Source organism: Triturus cristatus, chromosome 10 (genome assembly GCF_964204655.1).
Source record: "Triturus cristatus chromosome 10, aTriCri1.1, whole genome shotgun sequence".
In the NCBI taxonomy this organism is placed as follows: Eukaryota; Metazoa; Chordata; class Amphibia; order Caudata; family Salamandridae; genus Triturus; species Triturus cristatus.
Window position 1 is genome coordinate 185,027,209 of NC_140593.1, and position 12,035 is coordinate 185,039,243.

At 42.0% G+C, this 12,035-nt stretch overlaps 1 long non-coding RNA gene across 1 annotated transcript in view; it reads right to left on the reverse strand.

Moving 5' to 3' along the window:
- Positions 1-10,998, reverse strand: part of LOC146789184 (uncharacterized) — a 62,794-nt gene extending 51,796 nt beyond the window's left edge. Inside the window, exon 1 of the long non-coding RNA XR_014969765.1 lies at positions 10,933-10,998. This is a non-coding gene — a long non-coding RNA (uncharacterized LOC146789184). The remainder of the gene's footprint in view (positions 1-10,932) is intronic.
- Between the last annotated feature and the right edge of the window lie 1,037 nt (positions 10,999-12,035).

Genomic DNA, 12,035 nt, shown 5'->3' on the forward strand with positions numbered 1-12,035 from the left:
GTTGTTGGAAGCATAAGGGGAGTGACCATTGTGTTTCAGACAAACGAGTTTAGAGGGGGAAGGCAGATCTCCCAATTTGGTATTTGGGCAGACTTAAGTCGATATACCAGCCCTAGGTTTGTTGGCATTGTATTCACCATAGATGCCAGGGGACAGGTCATACCGGGTAGGAGGGAGTGAGGGAGAGGTGGAGGAGGTGATAAAGGTGGAGGAAGATGGGTGAGGTTTCGAAGCTGAGGGGAGACTTTGATTAGGTAGGGTAGCTGGAACTGTATTATCCAATGTATTTTTAACCCTTGTAAAGATTCTGTCGAACTGTTAAAGATTTTGGTCTGATGCCTGTATAAGGATGTGTCCATTGTTGTAAAGGGACATCCCTCTGATCCCTCACATTCATAAGAAGAGTTGGTCCGAGCAAACAAGAAATTTCTGGATGACCTATTCAATTCGTGTTAATTCACCAGATTTATTAATTATGCATACCCATCACATACTTCAACTATGCTGGGTTAGCCTAGCTCCACCCAAATATGCATTCTTAAATGCTCCCTGATATTCCATGTCCTATGATAACAAGGCTTAGGAAGCAGATAGGTTATCATATCATGGAACATTAGTAGGCAAGAGATGCTACCTATTGGACATGGCCCTTTCTGCAGGGTAATCGCCAGATGTTTTGCATTCCTCCTCCTATTTTTCCTGATTGTGTTTTTCTTGGACTTAGGACTCTATGCACGTTACTACTGCTAAGCAGTGCTAAAGTGCTTGTGCTCTCTCCTTAAAACATGGTAGAATTGGCTTACACCCAATAAGCATATTTAATTTACTTAAACACGCCAAGTAAGGCGGTACTGCATGTACTCAGGGCCTGTAAACTGAATGCTACAACTGGCCTTGCTATGTTCTACAAAGAGGTTCCGTTGGGCAGAAACAATTATTTCTTTAGTGCGTCAACGCTTAAGTGTAACACCAATACTTGCCTTTCGATTTAAACTACTTTTGTATACACCACAAAGATTCTTCAAATTATACAAATATTTATTTTGTATGTTTCAATTAATTGAAAAGGCTGTCAGGCAAAACATATCATACAGTAACACGAACAGAACAGCCAATTAGTTAGTGATGGATGTGCCAAATAGTGATCCAACATAATAGAATAACAGAAAATACATTTTTTTTATACATAACAGGACAAATACAAAAATCTCTGTCCTATTTTGAATTTAATGAGTAACCTGCAATATCAGTTAGTTATGGTTACTGTAGATAGGACATGAGTAGGTTATGCGTTGACAGATCAACCCTGTGTTAATGAAGGGATATGACATAGGGTCTTCTTCAGTTCTTCAGGACAAGATAAAACACGCTGTGACAGCCAGAGTATTCTAAAAAATAGGGTGGGGGATTCTCCAATCCTGGATGGAGTAATAGGTAAAAGCATTCGTCCAAATCTGGATGGTAGTCAACCATAAAGGATAATCAAGTCCTCAGTAATGTTACTTCATCAGGACTTGATCCTGACTCAAACAGTACGAAATAAATAGAATTGCGTCCGAGAGGGCACTTGATGGGCAAGGCACGAATGTTGTGCACTTATTTGCCAAAAACACTCACTCCCATTTTGTGCAGAATCTGCCAATGAAATATTTCCATTATTGGAATTTAGACTATACTCCAGGCAAGGACTCCAACCAGATATAAAGCCAAAGGATAGCCGTGCCATATAGGCGTGGACTGCATCCAAGCAGGCTGTTCCACTCAATTTATTCAGACAAATAATTTAATTCATTAACAGGGAAGGGCTGTACCCCAGGCAATGTGAATTATCCATGGAGGACTCCAATTACTTTTAAAGCCGGTAATCCAGAACCCATGGTCTAGATACTGTGGCTGAATCCAAACAGTCTGTAGTACTGAATGCAATCGGTGCCGGTAAGGAGCGCGGTCGGCTACTATTACTGGGCCTGGAGCACTGGTTGTGCCACCCACTTAGGTAGCCTGGTTAACATGTCACAGGCATGCCACTGCAGAACCTGTGTGTGCAGTTTTAAACTGCCATGCCAACCTGGCAAAATAAACCCTCTGCCAGGCCCAAACCTCCCTTTTTATAACATTAAAGTCAGCTCTAGGGTAGACCTTGGGCAGCCCAGAGCACAGGATGAAATGTATTTCCACCTCAAGCAAATACCAACTTAGTCAATTTTATATATTAAGCTGCTGCCTAGCGGGGGTGGGGAATGGCGGGGTGCAGGGGAGCAGAAAAGGTTTCTGAATTGTGCATTCTTCGAATTAGAAAATTCAAAAATGAGCACATTTCCAAGTAGGCCGCTGTAATTACATAAAGAACGTAACTGTTCAATATTTATTTGAGGAAAGGCAATGGAAATGGGGCATCCTGTGTTTTTATCCATTCGTATGAGCCATATAATAATTGTTCTCATAAATCATCAGTTTTTCATATTACCCAAGGCTCCCTGAAGCATAAATCTACTAAATATGTGTAAATATGTTGCTGCATTTCTGAACATAAATGAGGCATAATAATCTGTCCGGGAAGGATAAACTGCTCCTCTTCGGCGAAACAGACATGGCCTAGGTTCTTATTTATATTATCTCATAACATTGAAGCAATAATTTAACCTTGAGCCCAGTCTCAAGCCTCATCGTGCTATGAAATATATACTTGCGGTGCTGGCTTGACAATTGTGTTGCTGTTTTGTCATGTTGCAAAGCTGAGGATAAATAAAGACAGATTGCCATGCGGGAAAAAACACAGTGTATCTGTTTCTGAAAAAGATGCAATACATTTTAGTAGGAAGCAGTATGCACTTGGATGAAACACATGGATGGATGCAAGACATGAACGATGTAAAAAAAGAAGGATATTATGGGTCAGATTTAAAATATTTATATACAAATTGTTTCAGTGAATCGAAGAGATTGTTGGCCACGGCCTTGAAAAATGTCCCACTTTTGTCATTTTGAAAAAATAAGAACTCAAGCATGACACTCGAGGAACAAATCTGAATGGAAATAGAGGGCCAAGTAATGCCCGCTGACTGATCAAGTAAATATTCCAATTTAAAAAAGCACTTTGCAGGAGCACGCATAATTTATCATTTTCTCTAATTACGAATAAGTGTTTGCTTTTATATAATGATAAAAGCGGCACATCTGCCATTTGTAAAGTCCTAATTATGAATGGGTGTGGTTAAGGTATTTACTGGGCGAGGTATATAAGGACATCACACGTTGAATAGTACCTCCTGTTCTGACCCTGAGCGGGGGTGGAGGAGAGGGGTCCATGCCCAGGGGCGCTGCTCACACTCTCTAGACTCATCCCTGGTGGCCCAGCAGAGCAGATCCCTGCTTGGGGATTACGCACCCAGGGGCATATTTACATCAGACGGCGATAAATATCGCAAAGCGCGCTTAGCGCTTTTATATTTATCGCCGTCTATCGCTGGAATTTATCACCATGCTTGCGCTGTATTTACAACGCATAGCGCAATGGCGATATAAATTCTAGCAATAGCGGGGTAATCGCCGTTTTGCAGGGAACACCGCTGGTTTTCCAGCGATGTTCCCTGCATAACAGCGATATGCTTGTTGATACGACCATGTGGTCGTAACACAAGAATCCACCCCCCCATGTTAGGTATGGGTTAGTCATGATTTTAGCAGACGTTAGTTTTTGGTGAAAACAGCGGTTTTCGCCCAAAACTAACATATGCTAAAATGCGTGGCCCACCTTGTAAATATCGCGATGTGCACATCAGCGATATTTACAAGGTTGTACTGCCCAGTGATGCCCACTTTGCATCTCATTAGAGATGCAAAGGGAGGCGTCGGATAAAAGGGTGCTAACATGCGCTAATGCATGTTAGCACCCTCTTGTAAATTGGGTGATATTTTTATCTCCGCTTTTTTGGCTTTCAAAGCCAAAAAAGCGGAGATATGGTCCTTGTAAATATGCCCCCCAGTGCGTTCTCCGAGTAGAGATCCACTAGGGAAAGGAAGCACTGGAAAGGGACTGTGTCCTCTTTTCAAATCTGCCCCTCCTATGAAGATCGGTGCTTGGGGGTCAAAATTATGCCCCAGTACTGATCAAAAATGAAAGTAGACTGCGCCAATGGAGCGGTCTACTTTCACTTTTGTTTTGTTGTGATGTCATTGCTGGCATTACAGCAAAACAAAACAAGTCCAACTCAGAAAGCGAGACTGTTCACTCGTGGCCAGACATAGATTTTGAAAAATAAAAAGCTTCTGATTTGAAAAAAGAGAAACATTTTCTTTTTGAGTGCAGAGGACAACCCAGGTCGTCCACTGCACTTAAGAGGTTACATTTGGAAAAGCATGTAAAAGAAATAAGCTTCTATGGGGATATTCTTTAGTTTTCAAGGCTTGGACCCACAGGCATGCAGATCAGTACGTTACTTCACAGACAACCAGAACAGATGGGTGTTGGAAATGACAATTTTTTTGTGTGGTATTCCCTCAGATTTTTTCCACCTCCAGCTGCACCCATTTTTGTTGGTGATAGGACTCTGATCACTTTACTCCTGCTAACTAGTGGTAAAGTGTTTGTGCTCTCCTTTTTGAAATTAGTAACATTGGCTACAGATAAGTCTCTAGTCTATGGTACTACATGTACCTAAGTCCTATAAATTAAATGCCACCTGCGGGCTGCAGCGCTCACTTTGCCACCCACTAAAGTAGCACTGTAAAACATGTGCCTGCCCCTGTACAGATTTAAATTGTCAATTCAAACAGGCAAAATAAACCTTTTGACATTCCCTCACCTTCCTTTTTAATGCATATTAGTCACCCTAAGCTTTGCCCTAAATGCCCGTAGGGAAGGGTACCTGGTAGTTAAAAAGTAATACATTTATAATTAAAGTTTTACATGTCTTGGCAGGGAACAACCTCCAAAGTCGTTTTTCACTGAAGCAATGCTGGTGCTCACATGGAAAAACACTAGGTTACATTCTAACAATTTATAATGCGTACTTTCAGTTTGAGAGCAGCTAGAAACATGATTTGAGGACTCATTTGAAAAACAATATAATATAAAACGTAATGATAAAGTTGTATTTTATATTACCATTTTGGAAATTACACTTTTAGAATGTTGTCATTGTTGTGCCTTAGCCGAACGTTCCCCGGAGTGTTATGTGTATTGCTCCCAGACAGTGTACAAAAGACCTTGGATATGGGAATGATATCTACTGAGCAGGATCATCTGAGTGGTGTACCCAGCCCCTGTTTGAGGCCTACATGGTACCCTTAAGGCTGTACTCAGCACCTTCTGGCTTCAAAGGAGGCCTACTATGTCCCTTGGAGATGCAGCTCACACCTGGACTTGCCTGTCCTTTATCTCTCTATTCAGGCTGGCACCAACCAAGCCCAGTTAGGGTAGAGGAACTGAACAGAACTTGTTTAGGGTATGGGAAAAGGAGTGCCCTCTAGCCACAGGCTGGCACTGTGGATAAAAGTAGACTCCACAGACCTTCTCTCAGGAGACTCCTGGACCTGTGAAGAATCAGAAGGATTGCCCTGCTGTTTGAATTCTGAATGAAGGGTGGACCTGCTTAATTCCAGTACCCAGAAGTGACTCAAAGGGTCCACTGGCTAACCTCCTGTTTGATCTACAGAGACACAACATAGTTCCAGATGCCTTTTCTTGCTTCCAGCTAACCAGCCCCAACTGGATCTGATCTGGTCCCATCTCCTGGCCTCAGTGGCGCTAATTCCTGACCACCAAGGACTGTCCCCAAGGTCTTGGACCCTTGGTTGTCATCACCAGCCTTACCAGATTCCACACCAAGCATTGATGCAGACAACATTCATCGACAGCTTCACTGGATTTGACGATGAGCAGGGCCCGATCGATGACTTCACTGGACTCGATGCCAAGCAGCACCTAATGGACACCAACAACCTCCATCGATGACTACACTGGGCCCTCGCTCTTCAGCAGCCTGCCATCATCAGGCCCCATTACGGGTCTAGCTTTCAGTTTTCGCTGTCAATGACCACGTTTTCTCCATAGATGTTTCAAGTAAGAAGGTAAATTCTCAAAGGGGACAAACTTTGTTCATGTAACCAACAAACGCTCCATCGCAGTCTTCACCATGACCCGGTTTAGCTCAAACAGATAACCTCCGTTGGTACTTAATGCTTATTGGTACTATTTTCAACTCACATTTTAAAAATTCATATCTCTGGTTCTACTTACTGGATTTTTGTTGTTTTAATGTCATTTTATTTCGTCAAATATTCTCTATGTTTTTAAACTGTTTGCGATTTTTATTGTGTCAAGTTTTTTTCACAATATTACTGAATTAATACTTTTCTCATTGCCTCTAAATTAAGCCTGACTGCTCTGTGCTAAACTACCAGCGAGTTAAGCACAGGCTCATCTAGTGACTTTTGTGGGTCACCCTGACAAGGATTGTGATTATTATTTGAGGTGGGTTCTCACTCCTCTCAACTTATCCTCCAATTTCTTACAATGAGGTTTTGAGGGTTAGTGCCACTATTTGATTAATATTTAGGGTAGATGATTTTCAACAATGTGTTAATGTCAGGCACATTTAAGAGGAGACCTAAAGTATTAGTCCCTTTAAAAGTATGCATTTGTTAATTGTTTTGTTTGCAGTATGCAGTTATGAGTGCAGTACAGTACTTTTCCCTTTTTAAACAAAAAGCAGCTGGACGTTGCTTTATTGAGTGCTATTTTGTGTGTTGCTGAGTTCTGAGTTTCTAGCCCACAGCATATCCCTAATCCGTTGGGACTGCTCTGCCTCACTATACTGACAGTCAATCGGTAAAGGAGGTACTTAGTCCGTAGTTTGATGGTCCATGGGACGGATGCCTCACAGAACACCAAAAGTCAATGGACCCCATTGATGGAACTGTGGCCTAATCTTAAATCCTCCCAGTATGGGTGATGATTTTTTCCTAGCATCCAGGGAAATCCAACAGCGACATTCATTGTCATACAACCAGCAGTGGCTTAAATTGAGTGTCCAGGTTTTTCCTGACACAAATTCAAGGGTCAGTAGGTTGGCCTGGATGTTTTAGGACTAGGGGACCTGAGCATTGCTTCAAATGCACCACCTTCCTGTGCATGTGCCTGACCCTTCCATTTGGCAGTAAAAGAATGTGGATTAGGACGTAAGACCAATCAAAGCCCGTCCAATCGACGTTCTAAATATTCAATGGGAAAACATGTATGTTTTGGAGGTGTGTTTGCAGAGAGTGCATGTTTTGAGGGCTGATATCTCCATGAAGTCCTTTCTCTAGCATCATCTCATAGTTTGCAGTTTTGTAATAACAGGCATCTCAATTATAAGTGGTGAACTTTTATAGGACAAGGACAGGTAGCTACCTCGTGCAATAAAGTTTACACCTTCCCAAACATTTTGGCAGATCAAACCTGACAAAATTTAACATGGAAAAAGGGCCCATTATTTATTGGGATATCCAGATTTGGATATGGTCAGCACAAAAATCTGCATGGTATTTTCTAGAAAGCAAGGTAAGGTGCAATTTATCACTGCTGATGAATTCCATAACCTGGATGTCGGATGTGGTTAGGTAAAGTAAATTCTAAATACTACTCCAGGCATTTATAATCAGATTCTAAACTTCAGATTATTAATCCCATACAGCCTCTTTTAAGATAGCAGCAAAGAGGACCCTTGTTTTGTAGGTCCCCTGCACAGGACATCTATGACCTCTTCCTATCTTCTCTAACATATTTTGAGCACCAGAGGCCGTATTATTGTACGTGCCTCAGGGATGCAATGGATATGTGCGCCTGCTTTGTTCACACCCCGGGCACTTTGGTATTACAGGACGCAAACAATTGTGTGACCCTTTCTGTAATGCAGATAGCACTTGCGCACATATAGCACCAGCGCTATCACCAGAGGGTGTTTCCTCATGTGCATGGGGGCATGTCCCCATGCAAATGAGGGAATCTGTTTGCCTCTGCGCCCGTGCCGTATTATAAATGTGGGCACAGAGGCAAAAAAGGGCTGTCAGTGCACCCCCCGATAGCAACCTTCTAGAAGGTCGAAATTGGGTCCTATGGACTCCCCAGACATCCTCTTGCAGGTGGGATGCCGCCTACACAGTGTGAAACACGGAGCAGCTGCTTTAAAGCTGCTTCATATTTAACTTGAATGCACTGCCCCCAGGGAAGCACTACTTCGCTGCTGCCCCCTGGGGGCAGCGCATTCAATATAATACGGCATACTTTCCTTGTTTGCGCAGGGCGCACCTTTTGAAAGGTGCGCCCGCCGCAAACAGAGAGAGCGCGCTGTATTCTGTAATATGGCCAAGATCGGCCCTTCTTCAAAAAGCTTCTTAAAATACTTTTGTTCATGCTTTGCAAAACACCCCCTACTCAATAATCCCCTTCTTTGAATGTCTGACTATTGTAATAGTTATGCTTTTTTCTGTACAAATGATGATTGCTTCTGGTCTGTACTGTCCTAGGCGGCATAGCTATGGTTTTCGAATGATTCATTCTCTGATACTTTAAAGTAAGGCAGCACTTTAGTAAAATTCTTAACTAACAGATAAATGTGCCCGATCTTCCATTTATGGTCCATTATCCTCTTCGGTGCTGTCAAAGCCAATTTCATTCATTCACATTCTGATATCCTTTACTGTCTATCAAAGTATAGCTCCTTCCAAATTGTTCTAGTCCTATGCCAAAGCTCCTCAACTTTTGCCCATCATCTGCTTCCATTATGGCTCAGCATGTGCTCTTGACCAACAATAATTTCCACTGCACCCAATCTTTAAGAGAGTAGGAAAGCATCTCTGTTCTCTAAAGCCTTTGCATTATAGCTTCCTATACAAGAACCACATCTTTGGCGGATGGTACCTGAAACAACGAGCAACAAGTCAAGTCGCAGAGTGACTATTACTTCAAATGAAGGGGCATATTTACCATTCTTTCATGCAATGCAATGCAGTAAGGCAATTTGCTGCAGTTTTTTGTGTAAAAGGAAGAGAGTAGAAAATGCTCCATATTTAGAAAGATGTAGAGCATTTCTGCTCTCTCCTTGTGCTATCACACTGTGCATTACCTAGTATCAACACAGGCACCCATGCACCATAGAGCAATGGTGTCTGCGTTATGGGCAGGATTGTTTTCGTACAGGAAGGGTCATCTTCCTGCAAAAAACAATACTTAGAATCATATTTCTCTTACTATTTGTGCTGCAAAAAATCTATGTATTTGAGATTCAAACACCCAGTTTTACAGTCTGCTTCAAATGGAAAATTCCAACATGTGCTGGTCAGTGGTACTTCTAAATAAACAACCAATATATAATCTTATATTTAGAACTCTATGTTGCAGTTCCCATGAGAAGGCGCTAATCCTGTTGGGCATGGTTTTGAATCATAATCTACTGTTACCCTTGAGGTCATGTGTTTGTATTACACTTTGTACGCATGTGTGAAATGTGTAAGAAGAATCTTTAAACCCTCAATAATACTAGATTTTGAACCCTATACAGTACTGCTTTTGTCAATCATAGACCACAATGTTCTGATTGGAACATATAAGGTAACAAAGAATGTAAAATCCAAAAGATGAAGATATTTGAGTAAAAAGAGGCAAAAGCAATTGATCCGTATGTTAAGCGCCTACTTCAACACACATTGGTCATCTGCTGACTAATTTACGCTGCGCTTAGAAGTGCAATTCCTTCGTAACACACTAAAAATATATTGAATAAGTGAATTAGACCCATATGTACAAAGCTTCCCATTTGCATTTCTTAAATAGCATCTCCGCAGGAACCGCTATTTACGAAATGCAAAAGTATATGTACTAAATTTGCGATTCCCTAATAGCGATTCCTACAAAGTATGACTCGCTATTAGGGAATCGCAAATAGGAAATGCTATTGCATTCCCGCCTACGGGCTAAATAGGAAATGGTTTCCATTTCCTAATTTGCGATTTCCAAATATGAATTAGCAATTTATGAAATGCAAAGCCAAAGTTGCCTCTGGGCTTAAGGCCCCTTTAGAGGCATCCCAAATTTCCTAGTGCACATGTAAGTGCACATATGACCTAGAGGCGTATGTGCGCCTCATGTCACATTATAAAATGCATTTTTAAATGCATTTTTTTATTTTGCACATGGTTATTATCGAATTGAAGTCGATGGTAATAGAATTACCTATTTCGTATTTAGGAAAAGCTAGGTACATGTGCTTTAAGAATAGAAAATAGGGAATCCCTAATTGTGATTCCCAAATCACAGTCGCAATTTGCGATTTCTACCTGGTAGAAATCGCAAATTGCGACTGTTTTTGGCCCTATGTACATCTGAAAAGGCAATTTAGCCTTTCTTAAAGGGCCGAAACAGCGATTTGTCCCATTAAGAAATGCTAAATGGTTTCGTACATCTGGGCCTTGATGCATTGTAACCTATTACATCAAAAACCATTCAAAGTCATAAAAAGTAAAATTATTTCAATATTCACAGACAATAATTCCCTCTTTACAGATATTATAATTGCAATATTTTAAGAAGCAGCTTCGGCTCCAGCTTGAATTTCTCTTGGAAGAGTAATTGTGCGTGGGATCTGCATTGATTACATCGGGACAATAGACTAATATCATTACTCCTGCTGTCGCCACCGCCTCAGGTGCAATCACGGCGCTAATGGCTCCAACAATGCATTAAGTGAACGTGTATAATGCTTACCCACGTAATGAATTACCTCCGAAGCACCGAAGGGCAGAAACCTAGGACGCACCTCAACACGGATTATTCTTCTCAAGAATACCCGCACGGGCGGCTCCATGCTCAGGATAAAGGCATTTAATCACTTGCAAACCACACAATGCACTGCAAAGGGAAGTGGGAGATATAATGAGGAAAACATTTACCTCCGTCTTTCTTCCCGCCAGCCAGTTGGTCTCCGGGGAAATACAGTGGCCGTGTAGAGCACGAGAGTCATGTCTACACAGGGGGGGGAAGAGCTCAGTGATTGACAGCTATGCTAATCTTACCTTTTTCATTGGTTTAAAGATGGCTGGGAATGCTGCTCAGTGATTGCACGGCTACGTGCGTCTAAAAATGGGCACTGGACAGCCAGGAGTATTCCTTATTTGACTAGGGCGACCTTTGTCGTTAATTGCCTTTCATGTGGGTGCTATTTAGGTAATATTTGTGGGTTTGCTTATTTGAAACACCCGATTCAATTCAGTCACACACGCACTGACAAGCCCGTGCGCACACACACACACGTGCGCAGACTCACAGGCGCGCGCGCACACACATACATGCACTGGCACACATCCACATGCAGACATGCCGGCACGGACATACAAAATGCATGAACATAAAAGCTCCCTATAGGCATAGACACATGCACGCGCACAAATCACACTGCATCAGAGAAAAACTTTACACATTCGAAGCGGGTCTCCTTTGTGCTTTAATTTATTTTAGAGGTGCATGACACAATAAAAAAATAATTCAAGATAAGCAGATGAGTATTACTAATTTGCCTTTCCAGGTCGTGTTTCGTTTCCTGAAGAGGCGCTCACCCATTAGCAATGCAAATCATCCTCTCGAAAGATGAAAAATACAGCCTCCCTAATCTGAAATGAAGGTTTATATTGGTGTACCGCTAAAAGACCTGACATGCGCCTCAGAAGGATGAATTCGATTCATCCTGACAGGAAAGATAGAATCAAAGCCCATGGAAGAGAAGGACACTCTACCGAAAGTACAAAGAGGTGTCATGAAATGGATCGAGCCACAAGCAGAAGTGGACCATAGTACAAAAGGATGCGGCATTGTTTATTCCCTCAAATATGCCAGAGCCGAGATATGACATTAGAAAGAGAGGATGGAAAGGACAGTGCCAGTGTCTGTCTGTGCTGGAAAAGAGGCCACAGGCTGTGCAACGCGTTTTAAAACCGCAAGCCACCTGTAGTTAGTTACTGTAAAAGGAACTCACCATGTAAGTGGTGAGTGCTTACCT